A 22,790-nucleotide genomic window follows, 5' to 3' on the forward strand; every position below is an offset into this window, starting at 1 on the left:
ATGATTATATTATTTATTGGATATGTATATTAACTTTGTTTGTGTTGTTCTCAGGTTATAAGGACAAGGAGGAAGCTCAGAAATAATAACTGAGCAGTTGCTGGTAATTAGTGAGTGGGTCTATCTCTGGATAGAGTTTAAGTAGTATATCATGCTACTGTGGTTGACTCTTTTACCATGCATAGTGTAGAAATTGCCATGTTAGAATGATATAGTATGCCTAATGTTGTATGTGATTTATGTGTACATTGTGTGAATGACACCAGTCGGGCCTAGGGAGACTGGGGACTCGAGACCGTGCCTAGGAGAGGTTAGAGTTCGTATGAGGTCAACCGTGCCTAGGGGAGGTTGGGTCCATAGGCTACTGATTGTAGAGTATAGTGTGAACGATGCATCCCCTGCATCTGGATAACTATACTGTGAATTGAGTAGCAGGGACTATCGGTAGACTCAAGTCCGATCAGCTAGGAGTCGTGTGCTCGTACAAGCCGCCGATCCTCGTATTGTCTTATTGTATGCTAGTTGATAGTTAGCATGTGTTGTTGTTAGTATATAGCTTGTGTGTGACTTAAGCTATATCTGTTAGATAGATTCCATTCACTTAGCGGTGCGCTAATCCCCCACATATTCTCCCCTTGCAGGTTTAGGTACTGCTAGTCGGGAAGGGTGCTATTGCAGAAGACATGTTTGACAACCCAACTCTGATGTGGACTTTTGTATAAATAATGTTTTGTGATAACGTAACACCGTTGTGTAAACTTAAACGTAATGACGTGACTTCTAGTGTGTTTGTTAATAAAGTCTTCCGCTGAGTATTTAAAAAAAAAAAATGGCCGGTGTTACATTTACAGTCCCACATGACTATAAAAATTTAGATCCTTAAGGAAATTGGATCTTTATGAAAACATTTGATCTTTTGAAAATACGATCTAGCTTTTACCCTAGATATGTTTTCTGGAATAACCCTTCACCGGTGTTTGCAAAATGTTTTTGTGGGTTTGGTGGGTTTCAGATTTGAAAATTTTAGCTTAAAACTTGCGGTTTTGTGTCACCCACTTGCTAACCTTGTATTGGGAAAGCAACATGTCCAGTATACTTGCTCCGTATATTATCTTTCGGTAAACTACCGTCCAGTTGTAAAAGAAAGCGTTGAACAAGCAACTGTTAAGGCAATGTCCCCTGACATGCTTTTAATTATGGTCTATAACGTGTCGGATGCAATTACTATCCTTTGTAGGAGCAATAGTAAAGCTCACCCTTATGGTTTTTCGGTCTGGCACAAGGTCCTATCTTCGACCATGCTATGCAACCACCGTTCTTACAGTTGACACCCGATTTAGTTCAGGTGACCTAATGAATTCCATGTGAATTCCTAGGATTTTACGTTCAATGGTAATGAACGCATTGAAAATGGGTTTTCAGAAAACAAATCGGTTTGTAATTTTGATCAAAATATTTTCTCGTTCAAGCTCGAGTTTAGATATCATCGAATTCCATGAGTTTGTAATTCTCAATCTTTAAGGTCAATCTCTAGGATTGAGTAATATCAGTCTTAAAAGCTGATTTTTAATCTTTAAGGAGATTATCCTTACTGGGGGTCTGATTCATTAGTCTTATCAAGCTAATTTGCACGGCATCCTCCTCATTTTACGAGACAGATCCTCTCATGGTTAGGATAAGTCTGACCACTTGACGACCCTGTTTGATGTTGAGGTCCGTGGATTTCCTGCTGATTTTAGTGATGACTTTTCTAGATTTTTCGTCAACCTACAGCTGGTCTGGACGACAACTTCCTGACCTAAATCAAGAAGCGTGTTTCTTTTTCGGAAGACTTTACTTCCTTTTAATGTTGGAATTGATTCATCGTGTAGATCCATCTTTCTTTCAAATATCTTACAATTTACCGGGCAAAACGGTTAATTTTATCCAAAACAAAAGTATCTTCAATTATTTGTACAAAAATATGTGATATATGTTTTTAAATAACTTGGTAAATTTTTCCCACACTTGGCTTTTATATTCCTTTTTATTGTCCTCTATTCCATTTTAAATGAATTCTAACATTTTGGGTTGTTTCTCAATTTATGTCCTTTCCGAGGTAACAATAATTTCGGTGTTAACACCTAGTTTTATCGTTCATAAATATGTATAAACATGATTTTGAATTCATTTAATTGAAAATTTTGAAAATTTTTACTAGAATTGGGTAGTCAGTATATAAGACTAGGGATGTTCTTTATTATCAGAGAGCACTAGATTCTAATACAACTACTGCATTACTAGTATTTCTAATGGTAACCAAGTGTTTAAATTTAAAATTTTAAAAATCCGAAAGAATTTAACCCCTTGTCACACTTAAGATCTTGCAATGCCCTCATTTGCAAGAAATCATTAACAATTTAAATTATTGAGGGTGATTAGCATAGAAAAATGATTAAATTTTACCAAAGTTTCCAAACATATTGGCGTTTGTTTGCTGAATGATAAATGGTGCACATCATTTGTTCATTTCGTCTTGTTGTTACATCACATTTGTTTTTCGTTTTGTCGTCAAAATTAGTAGCTTTTTGCTGAACTTAATGCCAGTCTTTGAAAATGCGCTATTTTAAACATGCATGGTAATTTGAAATGGGACTTAAAATTCCACTTTCAAATCAAATATGAAATATTAGTACCAAATAATAAATATATTAAACAATACATTAATGTATCACAATATCATATGTTTAAACACAAATAAATAAAAATAATAAAAAGATAAAAATCATAGAAATCACCAACTGGAACTATATCAATCTGGATAGGGGTTTCAGTTCATGTCGTCATCCGGGTTCCATGGTTGGTGATAGGTGTATTGGTAGGCCTGGTTAGGGTCGTAGAGAGTATATGGTGGTCTCATCTCGGGCTGGTGTGGAGGATAGTAAGTGGGTCGGGTCGAAACGTAGTGATCCTGAGGTGATAGCCGGCTCATAATCTGACGCTGATGATAGTCCCATCTATCATGTTGTGGTTGCCTGGAATGCTCGTAATCATTCCGGGCTTGCCACTGCTCCATCTGACGAAATCTCTCCCCGTTTGTCATATCTACCTCGTCTAAACGCTGGTAGACGTAAGTCATAGCCTCCCTAATGACATCCCTAATGTCATTCGCTTCCTTCATTTCCTCATCTGAAACTCTCTCTACCTGAGGATGACTACCTTCATAGGGTACTGCCTGGTTTCGTCTGCTCTTTAATACCTTATCACCCTGATAGACCTTCAATCCTAAAGGCTCAACCTATTCCCTACATTCCAAAATTGGACCCCCTTGATCCCTATCTACACCCAAATACTCTCCAATGAGAGTAACAAAAATACCTCCTCCTATTATTCCCCCTTCCTGTATTCCTTCCACCATCTTAGACAAATAAAAACCAACACAGTAGGGGATATTAACAAAGCTTCTTGGGTCTCGAATATACTTTAGGTAAAATAAATCATGTAAGGTCATTTTCTCTTTGTTGTGACCTCTCTGTGTAATCGAGTTAGCCAGAAATCTATGAATTATACGAAGTTCGGCTTTGTTAATATGTAAGTAGAAGTGTTTTCCTCCCAGCGTAAAAATATTATAGTTTGACATACGCCTCCAGATGGCGTTCGCGTCAAAATTCCTATCTACCCTTTCACTACGATAAATCAAATTCATACAATCGGGTAGTAGTAATTCACCGGGAGTATATATCTGTAAAGTCCTGGCCATGTCCAGCATGGACATCCTGTACATCCTATGGCCAAGGATAAATCTAAGGAAACTTCTATCATCTAATCTATCTATATCTACATTTAATGCTATAGTACTCATGAGCTCAACACATCATTCCTTATATACAGGCCTACGAATGGTGAATAGACGTTCCCAATCGATAAAATAAGAACTGCCATACCTTTGGATCAGATGCTCCCTAACTGAGTTAGCTAGTTCGACCTTTTCCAAAGGATCCCAATCGATTACCCTGGGCACTTCTACATTTTTCGGTAGCAGTTTGAATTTGTTACTTTGATATGCCGGGTAATCCCTCCAGCTTCTATCGAATCTCAGATTAGGATGCAATGTGTGTTCAGGAATTGTTGGGTATTCTACTGGTGGATGCATCAGAAATACTGTGAAGGCATCCACAAATTGTAGCGGATCATAATAAGGTACGTGTTGATCAGGCTGTTGTTGTGGTTCCTGTTGTTTTTCTTGTTCGGGCTCGTATTGCATTTCTGGTTCAGGTTCTGGAGCAGGTCGTCTAGATGTTGATGATGAACCTCCAGTTTCAGTATTAGTAAATCTCTGCAAAACACATTAAACACAAAATTTGTGCATCCAAATATGCATTAGTGTTAGCAAAATAACAAATTTACACAATTACAATAACATGTTAAATCAAAATTAAACTTATACACATTTTCACAATTTTAACAATTCTACAATTTTTCAAATAAGCATAAATGAAAATGTTTACAAAGTTCATAAACATTCAACTCAAATAACATGTTAAAACAACCCTTACTAGCAATTAAACAAGTCTCAAATGGCAATTATATCAAATTATTCAAGTTCATGAATTTTGTACTTAAAAAGTCCACTTTAATTCTTAAAAATCATGTTTAGGATCAAAGTTTGGATCATTTAGCTACCTAAACATGTTACACTACTTAATTTAGCAATAATTCATGACAAAAATCGGCCATAACCTGTTTATATCAAAAAGCCCCAAATTGCTCAAGAACACAAGCCCTAGATTCCTAAAAATTTTGAAGTTTCTGGCTTCAAATCATGTTAAATAGCATCAATCTAGGTTATACATGCATAAAATACTAATAATTTAACTCTAATTACACTAGAAATTAACAAAATCAAATTAGGTATAATATTGGTAAATATCACAAAAATTAGGAATTTTAAGAGTTTAGGGGAGTAATTTTTTACCTTTTTGTTGAAAAATCCGAACCTAGGCATGATTATAAAGGATTGTAGGACGAAATTTGGTGAAAAAATGGCGATTTTAGGAGTGTATATGTGTATATGTTCTTGTGTGTGTTGGTGTTTGAAGTGAGGTAGAGAGTAGAACTCACTGGCCTTTTCTTTCTGTCCAGAATTCCAGCCTCATGCGACCACATGAGGTTTGTGAAGGAACCCCGTGCGATCGCATGGGGCCTGTATATATATATATATATATATATTTTTTATAAAAACCCTTACTTAATAAAACATATATTTAATTAAAAATTAAAATTTTGTTTCTTTTTAGGATGAGGGCGTTTCGGATCGTTGTCCTAGTCCGTCCCTCGACAAAATTTTAAAATTTGTCATTTTTAAGCGCGTTTTAAAAGTAAAGATTTTTGGGTTTTTTTAAATGTTTTTGGCATACTTTAATTCAGTAAGATTAAAAATAATGATAATAAAAGTTCTCGTCCCTCCCTTGGGTAGAGCAATTTCGGTTCAACGACATAGTTTTCAACTCACGACGAATTTTAAAAAATCATATTTTTAACTTAGCGAAATAAAGTAAATTTTTATTTTTAAATTCACACCAAACTTAAATTTAAAATGCATAAAATTAAAAAATTCATATTATTAAGATTAAAAATTCACAACAAACTTTTATTATATTTTTGTTTTTATACATACAAACTTATATTAAAAATAGTAATTTTTCAAATATTTACAAACTTAAATATATTGATTTTAAAAAGTTACATTAATAATTTAATTTAATTTTAAAAACAAAGTAAGAATAAAAATAAATTAAAAATCTTTTTGGTCTTTTATCCCACTTTAATCAATCAAATATTATCAAAAATATACGCCCCTCTTTTCGGTAAAGTAACTTCGGCTATATTACCTAGTTTTACTTCTGACGAATTTTTGAAATATTTTGGGTTGATTGATTAAAGGTATTTATACCTTAAGAATAAACGGTAAATTTCGCAGTGATGTAATAAATTTTTGTATGATATCAATAATTTCGGTTACGCATACCTAATTTTATTGAATACCAATTTAATACTTTATAGCGAACAATTTAGCATTTATTATAAAAAGGTTAAAAGCAATAAAATAAAAATAAAAACTGTACATACTTACCTGTGAGATAGAATTCTCAGTGACCTGCTTTAGCCCACTCATAAGATAGTCGGACTAATTGGTTTTCCATAGCTACATAGGTGTAACCTCGAGCATTCAATGATTTTTCTTCGAAACATATGAACGGTCCTTCTCTACATAAAGTAACGAACTCGGTATTGGAATATGTTTGATTCGTCGAGCATTTTCCTTCATGTGACCATTTTCCGCATTTGTGACATCTTTCAAGGTGTTGTGCTCTTCTTTTCGCTGCGGATTTTGATTTTCCTTTACCAAAATGTAACTTATTATGATAGTTTCTGAGTTCTTTTCTTACTCCGTTCAATTTGGCTCTTATTACTGATACCAGGTCACTCGGGAGTGTGTCATTATTACGTTTAGTGATTAAAGCGTGTAGCATTAGACCATGGTTTAGATCAAAGGAATTCTTCATCTCGCAAAACCTAAAAAAATAAAAATTCAGAATGGGGGAAGAAGACTAGTTCTTTAGGGTCTGCTAGGGAAAGACCATTCGGATTCCATTCTCGAGAACTACACGAAAACAGAATATCTAACTCTAACAGAAATACATATTATCCTTTAAAGACTTGATTCTCCCCACACTTTGTTAGCCGTGGTGTTGAAATTGTGATTAAATTCGTTGTCAACTTCCATCGGACTACCTATGTAATGTTTAACTCTGTGACCATTAACTTTAAATTCAATCCCATTTGAATTTATTAATTCTACTGTTCCGTACGGGAAAACTCTTTTGACTATAAATGGTCCAGACCATCTTGATTTCAATTTTTCAGGAAATAGCTTGAATCGTGAATTAAAAAGAAGAACTCTGTCTCCTTCTTTAAATTCTTTTGAACTTCTGATTCTTTTATCATGCCATTTCTTCGTTCTTTCCTTATAGATTAACGAATTTTCGTATGCTTCATGTCTTAATTCTTCTAATTCATTTAGTTGACTTAATCGTAAACGTCCAGCTTCTTGTAAATCAAGATTACATGTCTTCAAAGCCCAAAATGCTTTGTGTTCAATTTCTACTGGAAGATGACATGCTTTTCCGTAAACGAGTTTAAAAGGTGTGGTTCCAATTGGAGTTTTGTAGGCTGTTCTAAAAGTCCAGAGTGCATCCTCCAATTTAATGGACCATTCCTTTGGATTTGATCCTACGGTTTTCTCTAGAATATGTTTTAATGCTCGGTTGGTATTTTCAAATTGTCCACTTGTTTGTGGATGATAAGCGGTGGAGATTTTATGAGTTACTCCATATCTTTTCAGAACTTTCTCAAGTTGATTATTACAAAAATGAGTACCCCGATCACTTATTAAAGCTTTCGGTGTTCCAAACCTTGTAAAAAGACGTTTTAAAAAGTTGACTACAACTCGTGCATCGTTAGTTGGGAGAGCTTGTGCTTCCGCCCATTTAGATACATAATCAATAGGAACGAGAATGTAGAGATTATTATGAGGTTTTGGAAATGGACCCATAAATTCAATACCCCAAATGTCAAATACTTCACATACTTGAATGACATTTTGTGGCATTTCATCACGTTGACTTATTTTTCCGGCCCTTTGACAAGCATCGCAGGATTTGCAAAGAAGGTGTGCGTCTTTGAAAATTGTAGGCCAATAGAATCCAGCGTCGTAAACTTTTCTTGCTGTAAGTTGAGGCCCATAATGCCCTCATGTTGGTCCTGTGTGACAATGGTTTAAGATTTGACTAGCTTCATCTCCGAATACACATCGGCGTATAATTCCGTCGGGATAACTTTTGAATAAATGTGGATCTTCCCAGAAATAGTGTTTTATATCACTAAAGAATTTTTTTCGTTTTTGGTACGATAATTCTTTTTCAAGGAATCCACATACTAAATAGTTTACATAGTCTGCAAATCATGGAATTTCATTATAATCTATCTTCAATAGATATTCATCAGGAAAGTTGTCTTGTATGGCCGATTCATTCAGAACTTCTAATTCAGGATTTTCAAGACGAGAAAGATGATCAGCGGCGAGATTTTCTGCTCCCTTTTTATCTCGGATTTCAATATCGAACTCTTGTAAGAGTAAGATCTAATGGATTAATCTTGGTTTAGCATCTTGTTTCGAAAATAGGTATCTAAGAGCAGAATGGTCAGTATAGACCACCGTTTTAGCTAGAACGAGATATGAACGAAATTTGTCAAAAGCAAAGACAATAGCAAGGAGTTCTTTTTCAGTAGTTGTGTAATTCATTTGTGCTCCTTGTAACGTCTTACTAGCATAATAAATAGGTTGAAATCAATTTCAATCCTTTGTCCTAAAACGGCTCCCATTGCAAAATTACTTGCATCGCACATTAGTTCAAACGGTAGATTCCAATTTGGAGTTAACATGATCGGTGCATTAGTGATTTTTCTTTAAGAATATTAAAAGATTTGATACATTCATCTGAAAAGATGAATGGAGCATCCTTTTCTAGGAGTTTATTCATAGGAGTGGCAATTTTAGAAAAATCTTTTATGAAACGTCGGTAAAAACCGGCATGCCCTAGAAAACTCCTAACTCCTCTAACATTGGTGGGATATGGAAGTTTAGCAATTACATCTACTTTAGCTCTATCCACTTCAATTCCTTCCATTGAAATTTTATGACCAAGAACGATGCCTTCTTTAACCATGAAATGGCATTTCTCCCAATTAAGTACTAGATTTGATTGCTCCCATCTAATAAGAATTCGTTCAAGATTAACTAGACATGATTCAAATATATCACCGAAGACTGAAAAATCATCCATGAAAACTTCCATACATTCTTCTATCATGTCGTGAAAAATCGCCATCATGCACCTTTGAAAGGTTGCAGGGGCGTTGCAAAGTCCAAATGGCATGCGTTTATAAGCAAAAGTACCATAAGGGCATGTGAACGCGGTTTTCTCTTGGTCCTCGGGTGCTATTGGAATTTGAAAGTATCCGGAAAAACTATCAAGAAAACAATAGTAACTATTTCCGGCTAATCTTTCCAACATTTGATCAATGAAAGGTAAGGTAAAGTGATCTTTTCTGGTGGCATCATTTAATTTTCTATAATCAATACAAACACGCCATCCTGTTACAGTCCTAGTAGGAATAAGCTCAATTTTCTCATTTGTGATGACAGTCATGCCACCCTTCTTAGGTACGCATTGAACTGGGCTTACCCATGGACTATCAGAGATTGGATAAATTAAACCTGCATCTAGCAGTTTAATAATTTCTTTCTTAACAACATCTTGCATATTAGGATTTAGTCTTTGTTGGCGTTGCACATACGTTTTATGAACTTCTTCCATAAGGATTTTATGTGTGCAATACGAAGGACTTATTCCTTTAATGTCATGAATCTTCCATGCAATAGCTGGTTTATGAGCTTTTAGCACAGAAATAAGTTGATATTTTTCATTTTCAGTAAGAGAAGACGATATTATTACAGGTAATTCAGATTCACGATGTAAATAAGCATATTCCAAATGGTTTGGAAGTGGCTTTAACTCTAATGTCGGTGGTTCTTCTATCGATGATTTATATCGATATCTGTCTTCTTCTTTTAGCATTTGAATTTCTTCTGTTGTTGGTTCATATCCATTAGCCATAAGTGTAGCTAACATTTCAGTTTCATCAATTGGTTCAGTTCCTTCTCCTAAAGAACATTCTCCTGTTCCTTGTAATTCTGGAAATTCTTCTAACAATTCTGCATGTGATTCTATAGTTTGAATATAATAACATGTATCATCTTCATATAGAGTTTCGTTTGGCTTTTGTGTGAACGTAACAATTTCTCCTTGAAGTCTTGCGGCTTTAGATGCCGGAAAGAATTGTTTAAGAAATTTTTCAACTAAAACGTCCCATGTATCAATCGCCCCTTCAGGTAACGATTCTAACCAATCTTTGGCTTCTCCCTTTAAAGTCCAGGGAAATAACATGAGATATATCTGTTCATCCTCAACTTCTCGGATTTTAAATAGTGTACAGATCCTATTAAAGGTACAAAGATGTTCGTTTGGATCTTCCTTCGGCGCACTACTAAATTGGCATTGATTAGTTACCATGTGTAGGGCTTGTCCTTTGATTTCATAATCTAGCGCATTTATGTCTGGATGAGTAATTGCGTGACCTTGGCCAGTGCGTTTAGCTCGCATTCGGTCTTTCATACTTAGAGGTTCAAGATTTTCCATAATTAAATTTGTTGAATCTGAATCACTAAAGGATTCTGATTTAATGGTTGGTTCCTCGACAATCTCTGTTTGAATGATTGGTGGTTCCGGAGGAAAGATTAATGGTTCAGGATTTCTGAATTGTCCCTGAAGATTCTCCGAATTCTCAATTGTGAGGTCGGGTTCAAAAAATGGATTATCGGAAATTGGAATTGGAGTACTTGGTTGACTGGATGACGATTCTAAAGAAAAATCAACGGCGACAATATTTGCTAGATGTCTTGATCGAGTTACAGGTGGTGAACGTACAAAAGGTGGTGAACGTTTTGCTCGGTGCATTCACTGAATATCCTATTAGTTATAAAAGATAAAAATTATTAAAGTTATCAAATTAACAGACTTTTCTGCTTTTGCCCACGTTTCGAATAGCCAAAAGATGTAGCAGGGAGCCAGAACCCTTTAAATCGGAAGCTCACAACTCAGCCACTAACAAATCCAACTATTACTACGAAGCAGAAAATTTGGATGTCTATCAATTTAACCACTTAAAATAATTTTTCGTTGAAATTTAAAGAAATTTTAGAGAAGAAATAGAAAAAAAACTAAGTCCTAAAAACTAGAGCGGCGAAAAATAAGAAAGAAAAAGAGCGCGTCGAAACGTCGAAAAATAAACAGTCAAAAAATAATAAAAAGAACGTAGCGCGTTAAAACTTAAAAGTCTAAAAACTAAAAATTAAAAGTTGCATCTAAAGATATTAAAGCTTAAAAGAAAAACTATATCCCAAATGGCAATAACTTAAAATGTACTAAAATATAAAAACGGCGTCGCAAAATTCTAAAGCACCTAAATCTTAGTCTAAAGAAAAAGCACTTATGGAATTTTACGGCAAAGCCTAGAAATCTAGAAATAAAAATAACTACGACAAAAACTATGACTTAAAACTAAATACGAGCGAAAAATACAAATATTACGCTAAAACGAATAAAAAGAAACAAAATATAAAAAATAATCTTAAAGTTGCAAAAAGTACAATTTTATAAAAATATTATTTTTATATTATTTATTTATAAAAGCTATTAATTTTATATATTAATAAAAACTAATTAAACTTAAAATACAAATTATAAATAAACTAAACTAAATTAATATTAAATATAACCCTAATTAGGGTTTTAATTATAATAATAATTATTATTACGTAATTATTGCTGTGGGAAGTCAAAATGTGGCGTGTCAGGTACGTTCATGTGGTCGCATGGACTTTTGCCTTCGGGCTCATGCGATCGCATTGTAGCAAGGTTTAGGCATATCTACTCTATAAATAAATAAATCACTTGTGTAAAATTGTATCGTATTTAATAGTATTTCGTAATAAATATATAACTATTTTATACACCACCTCGCACACATCAAGTATTTTTGGCGCCGCTGCCGGGGACACTAAAACGCCGGAAGCGAAACGCTATATATAAAAAAAAGGATTTTTAGTTTACTTTTGTAAAAATACGTTTTTGTAAAAATACGTTTTAATATAAAAATATAAAAAGAAAAACAAAATAAAGTATATATATTTTTTTGTTTAAAATACATAAATTATAAAGTACTTTTATTTTCTATTTTAGTTTTTAAAATTTAAGTTTTTATTTATTTTATATAAATAATTTATATAATTATAAAACAGAATTAGAAAACAAAAAAAAAATATATGAAATAAATAATTATGCTTATTTAAACTTCCGTAATCATGATGCTTATTTTCTTCATTTTGATATTGATAGGGATCCCCATTCATTCCTATTCCCATGGGTTAATTGTCCTTTGTCCTGGATTATTTAATATGTCCGTCTGGTTTTTGTCCATTACCGTCCATCAGTCATAAATATAAAGTACGAGTGTCCTCGTCAAATTATCCTTATATTCGAAGTCAAATATTCCAACTAATTGGGGACTTAAACTGTAATAAGGTCTTAATACTTTGTTTAATAATTACACCAGAATATCGACTGCGTGTAACCCAAGGTTTTAATACTTTGTTAACAATTACGCCAAGTGTCCTTGTACATAATCCACCCCTGTTTTAATAAGTCTATTAACTATTAATCCATTCCCGTATCCGGTTAAATGAACGATTATTCGTACATATAAATATCCCGCCCATCGTGTCCGATCGAGTGTATATGGTTATTTATAGGTACGTCTAATTGTAAATTTTTATATTAAAATTAACAAACTATCATTTAGTTAAACAAATATAAAGCCCATTAATAGCCCATAGTCTAATTTTCACAAGTGTCGTTCTTTTGTTCAAACCCCAATTATGGTACAAAACCCAATTACCCAATTTTAATATTTAGCCCAACATCACGATTACTTCGGCATTAAATAAGCATAATAATAACTTAGCTACGAGACATTAATTTAAAAAGGTTGAACATAACTTATAATGATTAAAAATAGCGTAGCGTTACACGAACAGAATTTCGACTTACACCCTTACAACATTCGCTAACATACCCTTATTATTAGAATTAAAATTAAAATTAAAATTAAAATTAAAATTATAATATATATATATATATATATATATATATATATATATATATATATATATATATATATATATATATATATATATATATATATATATATTATACGAGTGAGAGATAGAGGAAAGATATATGGATATATGATCACCAAACTGCGAAATTTATAGGCATGTGGCCAGCCACCTACTGCCATGCGATCGCATGGAAAATGCTCTTCCAGGCAATGCGATCGCATGGCCCCTTTTTCCAGCTCACAGGAGCTTGTTTCCTAGCTTGCCGACGTTTATAATATATAATATAATATATATATTAATTTTAAGAATTAATTATATATTATATTATATTCATGTGCATAGTTGACTTGTAATTTTAGGTCCGTTGCGTCGAGCGTTGAGAGTTGACTTTGGTCCCGGCTCCGGATTTTCGAACATCCTTGCGTATAATTTAATATCTTGTACTTTGCGTTTCGCGTCTTGTACTCTTGTAATTTTGAGACATCAATAATTGGAACCACTTTGATTGTATTTTGTACTTTTGAGCTTTTTGGTCGTTTGCGTCTTCAATTCGTCGAATCTGTCTTTTGTCTTCACCTTTTATTATTTAAACGAATATCACTTGTAAATAGAACAGTTGCAACTAAAAGCTTGTCTTTCTTGAGGGATAAAGCTTGTCTTTCTTGAGGAATATCACTTGTATATGTCTTTTGTCTTTTCTCAAGTTGATTATTACAGAAATGAGTACCCCAATCACTTATTAAAGCTTTCGGTGTTCCAAACCTTGCAAAAAGACGTTTTAAAAAGTTGACTACAACTCGTGAATCGTTAGTTGGGAGAGCTTGTGCTTCCGCCCATTTAGATACATAATCAATGGCTACGAGTATATATAGATTATTATGAGATTTTGAAAATGGACCCATAAAGTCAATACCCCAAATGTCAAATACTTCACATACTTGGATGACATTTTGTGGCATTTCATCACGTTGACTTATTTTTCCGGCCCTTTGACAAGCATCACAGGATTTGCAAAGAAGGTGTGCGTCTTTGTAAATTGTAGGCCAATAGAATCCAGCATCATAAACTTTTCTTGCTGTTAGTTGAGGCTCATAATGCCCTCCTGTTGGTCCTGTGTGACAATGGTTTAATATTTTACTAGCTTCATCTCCAAATACACATCGGCGTATTATTCCATCGGGACAACTTTTAAACAAATGTGGATCTTCCCAAAAATAGTGTTTTATATCACTGAAGAATTTCTTTCGTCTTTGGTACGATAATCCTTTTTCAAGGAATCCACAAACTAAGTAGTTTGCATAGTCTGCAAACCATGGAATTTCTTTATAATCTATCTTCAATAGATATTCATCAGGAAAGTTGTCTTGTATGGCCGATTCATTTAGAACTTCTAATTCGGGATTTTCAAGACGAGAAAGATGATCAGCGGCGAGATTTTCTGCTCCTCTTTTATCTCGGATTTCAATATCAAACTCTTGTAAGAGTAATATCCAACGGATTAATCTTGGTTTAGCATCTTGTTTCGAAAATAGGTATCTAAGAGCAGAATGGTCGGTATAGACCACCGTTTTTGCTAGAACGAGATATGATCGAAATTTGTCAAAAGCAAAGACAATAGCAAGGAGTTCTTTTTCAGTAGTTGTATAGTTCGTTTGTGCCCCTTGTAACGTCTTACTAGCATAATATATAGGTTGAAATCGTTTTTCAATCCTTTGTCCTAAAACGGCTCCCATTGCAAAATCACTTGCATCGCACATTAGTTCAAATGGTAGATTCCAATTTGGTGTTATCATGATCGGTGCATTAGTGAGTTTCTCTTTAAGAATATTAAAAGATTTGATACATTCATCTGAAAAGATGAATGGAGCATCTTTTTCTAGGAGTTTATTCATAGGAGTGGCAATTTTAGAAAAATCTTTTATGAAACGTCGGTAAAAACCGGCATGCCCTAGAAAACTCCTAACTCCTCTAACATTGGTGGGATGTGGAAGTTTAGCAATTACATCTACTTTAGCTCTATCCACTTCAATTCCTTCTTTTGAAATTTTATGTCCAAGAACGATGCCTTCTTTAACCATGAAATGGCATTTCTCCCAATTAAGTACTAGATTTGATTATTCGCATCTAATAAGCATTCGTTCCAGATTAGCTAGACATGATTCAAATGTATCACCGAAGACTGAAAAATCATCCATGAAAACTTCCATGCATTCTTCTATCATGTCGTGAAAAATCGCCATCATACACCTTTGAAAGGTTGCAGGGGCGTTACAAAGTCCAAATGGCATGCGTTTGTAAGAAAAAGTACCATAAGGGCACGTGAATGTGATTTTCTCTTAATCCTCGGGTGCTATTGGAATTTGAAAATATCCGGAAAATCCATCTAGAAAACAATAGTAACTATTTCCGGCTAATCTTTCCAACATTTGATCTATGAAAGGTAAGGGAAAGTGATCTTTTCTGGTGGCGTCATTTAATTTTCTATAATAAATACATACACGCCATCCTGTTACAGTCCTAGTAGGAATAAGCTCATTTTTCTCATTTGTAATGACAGTCATGCCACCCTTCTTAGGCACGCATTGAACTGGACTTACCCATGGACTATCAGAAATTGGATAAATTAGACCTGCATCTAGCAGTTTAATAATCTCTTTCTTAACTACATCTTGCATATTAGGATTTAGTCTTCGTTGGCGTTGCACATATGTTTTATGACCTTCTTCCATAAGGATTTTATATGTGCAATACGAAGGACTTATTCCTTTAATATCATGTATCTTCCATGCAATGGCTGGTTTATGAGCTTTCAACACAGAAATGAGTTGTAATTTCTCATTTTCAGTAAGAGAAGACGATATTATTACAGGTAATTCAGATTCACCATGTAAATAAGCGTATTCCAAATGGTTTGGAAGTGGCTTTAACTCTAATTTCGGAGGTTCTTCTATCGATAATTTGTATCGATATCTGTCTTCTTCTTTTAGCATTTGGATTTTTTCTGTTGTTGGTTCGTATCTATTAGCTATAAGTGTAGCTAACATTTCAGCTTCATCAATTGGTTCATTACCTTCTCCTAAAGAACATTCTCCTGTTCCTTGTAATTCTGGAAATTCTTCTAATAATTCTGCATGTGCATCTATAGTTTCAATATAATAACATGTATCATCTTCAGATTGTGGTTGTTGCATTGCTCTATCAACTGAAAAGGTAACACTCTCATCCTCTATACTTAGGGTCAGTTTCTTACCGAACACGTCTATCATTGCTTTAGCCGTATTTAAGAATGGTCTTCCTAATATGAGAGGAACTTGAGAATCTTCTTCCATGTCCAGAACAACAAAATCTACTGGAAATACTAAAGTACCAACTTTAACTAGCATGTTCTCCATTATCCCTCTAGGATATTTTATTGATCTATCGGCTAGTTGTATGCTTATTCTGGTTGGTTTCAATTCTCCAAGGTCTAGTTTAGCGTATAGTGAATACGGCATTAGATTTATACTAGCACCTAAATCTGCTAATGCTTCTATTGAACTAAGACTACCCAGAAAACACAGAATTGTGAAACTTCCTGGATCAGATAGTTTTTCTGGTTTATTATTCAACAGCACTGCTGAACAATTAGCATTCATAGTAACAGCCGAGAGTTCTTCCATTTTCTTTCTATTTGAGATTAGATCTTTCAAGAATTTAGCATATCTAGGCATTCCTGAAATCACATCAATGAAAGGAAGATTTACATTTATCTGTTTAAACATATCCAAGAATTTGGATTGCTCGGCTTCAAGTTTCTCTTTCTTCATTTTACTCGGGTAAGGAAGTGGTGGTTGGTATGGTTTAACATAAGGTTTAGCCTTAACTGTGTTATCTTCATTAACCTTTTCAACTACCGGTTCTTTTTCCTTATCTTGATCAGGTTGTGGTTCTTGTGAAGTAGGAATAGCTTCATCAGAAGTTACAGGTATTTTAGGTGATTTAAGTGTTGTACCACTTCTTGTGGTAATGGCTTTAGCTGTTTCATTCCGGGGGTTAGCATTTGTATCACTAGGTAGACTTCCCGGTTTTCTTTCACCTATTAACCTTGCTAGGTTACTTACTTCTTGTTCCAGATTTTGAATAGAAGCTTGTTGATTTCTAAATGCTTGAGCATTTTGTTCATTGGTTTGTTTTTGAGATGTGAAAAACTGCGTTTGAGTTTCAACTAGCTTCGTCATCATATCTTCTAAATTCGGCTTTTTATCATCGGTTTGTTGTGGTGGTTTGTTTTGAAAATTAGGTCTTTGCTGATTGTAAGTATTATTGGATACTTGTTGATTGTTAGGACCTTGTTGGTTGTTGTATGGAATATTTCGGTTATAATTCTGGTTTTGATTGTAAATTGGTCTTGGCGGTTGATAATTATTCTGATAATTATTTCCAGGCCTTTGGTTTATGTATGAAATATTCTCTCTTTGTTCCATTGTTAATTCAATACTGAGACAATCTTTTGTCAAATGTGGTCCTCCACACTGCTCACAACTAATTCGTATTGAGTGAATATCTTTAGTCATCTTTTCCATTCGTCTCTCGACAGCATCTATCTTTGCGGAAATGGAATCTAAGTCATGGCTAGAATCGGCTCTAGCTGCTTTAGATGATCTAACGATATCTTTTTCTTGGTGCCACTCATGTGAGTGGGAAGCAGTGTTATCAATAATTTTGTAAGCATCAGTTTCGGTTTTCTTCATAATAGAACCACCAGCTGCTATATCTATGTCTTTTCTTGTAGTTATGTCTCATCCTTGGTAGAATATTTGTACTATTTGACAGGTGTCTAAACCATGTTGCGGACATCCTCTTAACAAATTTCCAAATCTCGTCCACGCCTCATATAGAGTTTCATTTGTCTTCTGTGTAAACGTAACAATTTCTTCTTGAAGTCTTACGGCTTTAGATGCCGAAAAGAATTATTTAAGAAATTTTTCAACTAAAACATCCCATGTATCAATCGCCCCTTCAGGTAACGATTCCAACCAATCTTTGGCTTCTCCCTTTAAAGTCCAGGAAAATAACATGAGATATATCTTTTCATCCTCTACTTCTCGGATTTTAAATAGTGTGCAGATCCTATTAAAGGTACGTAAATGTTCATTTGGATCTTCCTTCGGCGCACCACTAAATTGGCATTGATTAGTCACCATGTGTAGAATTTGTCCTTTGATTTTATAATCTGGCGCATTAATGTCTGGATGAGTAATTGCGTGACCTTGGCCAGTGCGTTTAGCTCTCATTCGGTCTTCCATACTTAAAGGTTCCAAATTCTCCATAATTGAATTTGTTAAATCGGAATCACTAGAGGATTCTGATTTAATGGTTCGTTCCTCAACAATCTCTGTTTGAATGATTGGTGGTTCCGGAGGAAAATTTAATGGTTCAGGATCTACGAATCGTCCCTGAATATTCTCCGGATTCTCAATTGTGAGGTCGGGTTCAAAAAATGGATAATCAGAAATTTGAACTGAAGTACTTGGTCGACTGGATGACGATTCTAAAGAAAAATCAACGGTGGTAATATTTGCTAAATGTCTTGATCTAGTTACAGGTGGTGAACGTACAAAAGGTGGTGAACGTCTTGCTCGGTGCATTCATTGAATATCCTATTAGTTTTTAAAAGGAAAGAAAAATTATAATAAGTTATCCAATCAATAGACTTTTTCTGATTTTGCCCACGTTTCGAATAGCCAAAAGATGCAGCAGAGGGGCAGGATTCGTTTGGTCTCAATATAATTGAGGACTGTTTGGCTCCAATAACCCGGTCCACGTACAAATTCAACTATTACTACGAACCGGAAAATTTTAATGTCTATCAATTTAACCACTCAAAATAAATTTTCGTAATTTTAAGAAATTTAGATAAGAAGTAGAATAAAAATCTATGTCCTAAAATTAGAATAGCGAGAAATAAGAAAGAAAAAGAGTTCGTCGGAAAAAGGTTGAAAAAGAAAAATGGTTGAAAAATAAAAGGTGACGGAAAAATAAAAGAAACTTATAAAACTTAAAAATACTTGACTAACCTAACCTTATTACTACAACTAACTTAAAATTATAATCGCAAATTGAGATTACTAATTGGAATGATAATTGATACATAGGAAAAAGTCGTCTAAAAATATTAAAGCTTACAGGAAAAACTAAATCCCAAATGGAAATAACTTAAAAAGAAACTAAAACTTAAAAAGGCGTCGCAAAATTCTAAAGTACCTAAATCTTAGTCTAAAGAAAAAGCACTTAAGGAATTCTACGGCAAAATCTAAAAATCTAGAAGTAAAAATAACTATGGTAAAAACTAAGCTTAAAACTAAATATGAGCGAAACGATTAAAAAGGGACAAAATATAAAAATATACAAAAAGTTGCAAAAAATACAATTTTTATAAAAAATATTATTTTTATATTATTTATTTTATAAAAGTATTACTTTTTTAAACTAATTAAACTAATTAAAACTAAATAAAACAAATTAAATAAATAAACTAAACTAATTAATAAATAAATAAAACCTATTTAGGGTTTTTAATTAAATAATAATAATAATAATAATTACACCGTAATTAATGCCTGATTAGGGCTTCTTTATGCCCGTGTCAGACGGCTCCGCGAGTCGCGGTGTTTTCAGTTAAAAACCCCCGCAAGTCGCGGGGTTTGTATTTTCAAACGTGTACCAGGCTAAAATCGTTCGGTTTCTGTTTTTTATTTATATTTTTATATATATATATATTTTTTATTTTTCTGTTTTTAATTTAATTAAAATATTTATATAATTTAAATAAAACTTATCTTTAATAACTAAGATAAAAATAAAATACTTTATAACAATCTAAAAAAAATAGATTTATATATATTTATAGTTTTTTTTTTTCGATTTTTTTACGGTTTTTTATATTTATAAAATATATTTATAAAATAAATTAAATAAAACTTATATTTTTACAAACTAAAGAAACTTTATAAAACTTAAATATTTATCAAACTCCTAAAAATATTTATATTTTTGTTTTTCTTATTATATTTTTGAATATTTAAAACGTATTTTTATAAAAACGAATTTTAATAAAAGTAAACTAAAAATCTTTTTTTTTTATATTAGCGTTACGCTTCCGGCTTTTAAGCGAATCCCCGGCAGCGGCGCCAAAAATAACTTGATGTCGTGCGTGGTGTATATAAAATAGCTATTAAATTTTACAAGAAAATACTATTAAATACGATACAAATTTACACAAGATATTTATTTATTTAGAGAATGGATATACTTAAACCTTGCTACAATACTTATAGGCAGTGTACCTAATCGTACAGTAGTGTAGTTTTTAGTAAGTCCGGTTCGTTCCACAGGGAATCTTTTTAAACAAAGCTTAACGCTATATTAGTTTACTTTTATAAAAATACAAATATAAATATATAAGTAATATTATTATTATAAAGGGGGGTTTTTACCGTTTAATGACCGGTTTGTCGATTTTAAAACTTTAGTCGCAGTTAAAACCAAATTTAAAATATTAAAAATAAATACAAGACTTAAATTAAAGCGTAAAGTAAATAACGATAATGAAATTGCGAATAATAAAAGTGCGATAAAATAAACTTGCGATAATTAAAAAGTACGATAATTAAAAGTACAATTAAATACAATAACAATAAAAATGCGATAATTAGAAGTGCAATTAAATATAAAATAAAGGAAATTAAATATGAAATAAAAGAATTATGCTTATTTAAACTTCCGTAATCATGATGTTTGACGTGTTGATTTTAGTTTTATGCCCATGGGTTAATTGTCCTTTGTCCTGGATTATTTAATATGTCCGTCTGGTTTTTGTCCATAACAGTCCATCAGTCATAAATATAAAGTGCGAGTATCCTCGTCAAATTATCCTTATACCCGAAGTTAAATATTACAACTAATTGGGGACTTAAACTATAACAAGATTTTAATACTTTGTTTAATAATTACACCAGGATGTCGACTGAGTGTAACCCAAGGTTTTAATATTTTGTTATCAATTATACCAAGTGTCCTTGTACATAATTTCACCCCTGTTTTAATTATTCTAGTGGCTATTAATCCATTCCCGTGTCCGGTTAAATGAACAATTATTCGTACATATAAATACCCCGCCCATCGTGTCCGATCGAGTGTATATGGTAATTTATAGGGACGCCCAATTGTAAATCTTTATATTAACATTAACAAACTATCATTTAGTTAAACAAATATAAAGCCCATTAATAGCCCATAGTCTAATTTCCACAAGTGTCGTTCTTTTGTCCAAACCCCAATTATGGTACAAAGCTCAATTACCCAATTTTAGTAATTAGCTCAACATCATGATTACTTCGTTTTAAATAAGCATAAAAATAACTTAGCTACGAGACATTAAATTAAAAAGGTTGAACATAACTTACAATGATTAAAAATAGCGTAGCGTTACACGGACAGAATTTCGACTTACACCCTTACAATATTCGCTAACATACCCTTATTATTAGGATTTAAAATTAAAATTAAAATTAAAATATAAATTATATATATATATATATATATATATATATATATATATATATATATATATATATTTACGTATATATTGAGAGAGAGATAGATATTAGATGATGAAAAATGATCAGAATTCGGTTGGCTTTATAGGGAATTGCAGAATTTGGGGCTCCGCGACTCGCGGCCCTTTTTGCCATCAAACTCCGCGAGTCGCGGAGTTTGTAAATACAGCTCACACAATTTGGAGTCTTTCTTGCCGATGGTTTTTATTTATTTATATAATATATAAATAATTATAAGAATTATTTAAATATTATATTATATTTATGTGCATAGTTGACTTGTAATTTTTAGTCCGTTTCGTCGAGCGTTGAGAGTTGACTCTGGTCCCGGTTCTGGATTTTCGAACGTCCTTGCGTACAATTTAATATCTTGTACTTTGCGTTTTGAATCTTGTACTCTTGTAATTTCGAGACGTTTCTTATCAATAATTGGAACCTCTTTGATTGTCTTTTGTACTTTTAAGCTTTTTGGTTGTTTGCGTCTTCAATTCGTCGAATCTGTCTTTTGTCTTCACCTTTTATTATTTAAACGAATATCACTTTTAAATAGAACAATTGCAACTAAAAGCTTGTCTTTCTTGAGGAATAATGCTATGAAATATATGTTCGTTTTTAGCATTATCAGTCTTCAATTCGTCGAATCTCTCTTTTGTCTTCACCTTTTATTATTTAAACGAATATCACTTGTAAATAGAACAATTGCAACTAAAAGCTTGTCTTTCTTGAGGGATAATGTTATGAAATATATGTTCATTTTTAGCATTATCAGAATCCCATATGAAAACTCTCTGCCAAATTTCAAATCCCAATTCATTTTATCAAGCTCAAATTCCTGAGTCAAAGTTTTTGAACTAAAAAGTCAAACGGTGTTCATCAATCAAATTGGAACTTTCTGATGTAATTCAAGTAAAATGGATAATTTGTAAAGTTTATAGGAGATATTTGAAACCTACTTTATGTTGAAATCATCGTCTATTACGTGCTCTAATTCAAAATTCGATTTATTTTTTTCTCTGTACCATCACGACACAGCAGGTACCTGATTTCCCTTTTTTTTTTGTTTACAAATAATTCCAACCACTTCAATTAATTCGTTTCTCTTGTACCTATGAATTCTAAACTCAATTAGTTACTCTATTGTTATTATAAACGTTCCTGGTCGAATTTGGTGAGGAAGGAGATGAAAGAACAGAAACGAAGAATATATTTATTTTAGGTTACTAAATTATCAGAAAAATGGAAACAGCGTGATGGTTTAGAACGTTTGAGGGTATTCAAGTGGTCGCGGGTTCGAGTCTAAGCATGGACTGTTTTTTTTTTTTTGGGAACTCTTTTCATGTGAGGTAGTTTCC

General features: G+C 33.0%; 1 non-coding gene across 1 annotated transcript; it reads left to right on the top strand.

Annotated features, from left to right (window-relative positions):
* Positions 1-17,659: 17,659 nt before the first annotated feature.
* LOC139894709 (small nucleolar RNA R71) lies at positions 17,660-17,766 on the top strand. Its single transcript, XR_011775195.1, has one exon. It is a non-coding gene; the product is annotated as a small nucleolar RNA R71 (small nucleolar RNA).
* Positions 17,767-22,790: the final 5,024 nt, after the last annotated feature.

The sequence above is a fragment of the Rutidosis leptorrhynchoides genome, chromosome 2 (genome assembly GCF_046630445.1).
Source record: "Rutidosis leptorrhynchoides isolate AG116_Rl617_1_P2 chromosome 2, CSIRO_AGI_Rlap_v1, whole genome shotgun sequence".
Lineage (NCBI taxonomy): Eukaryota > Viridiplantae > Streptophyta > Magnoliopsida > Asterales > Asteraceae > Rutidosis > Rutidosis leptorrhynchoides.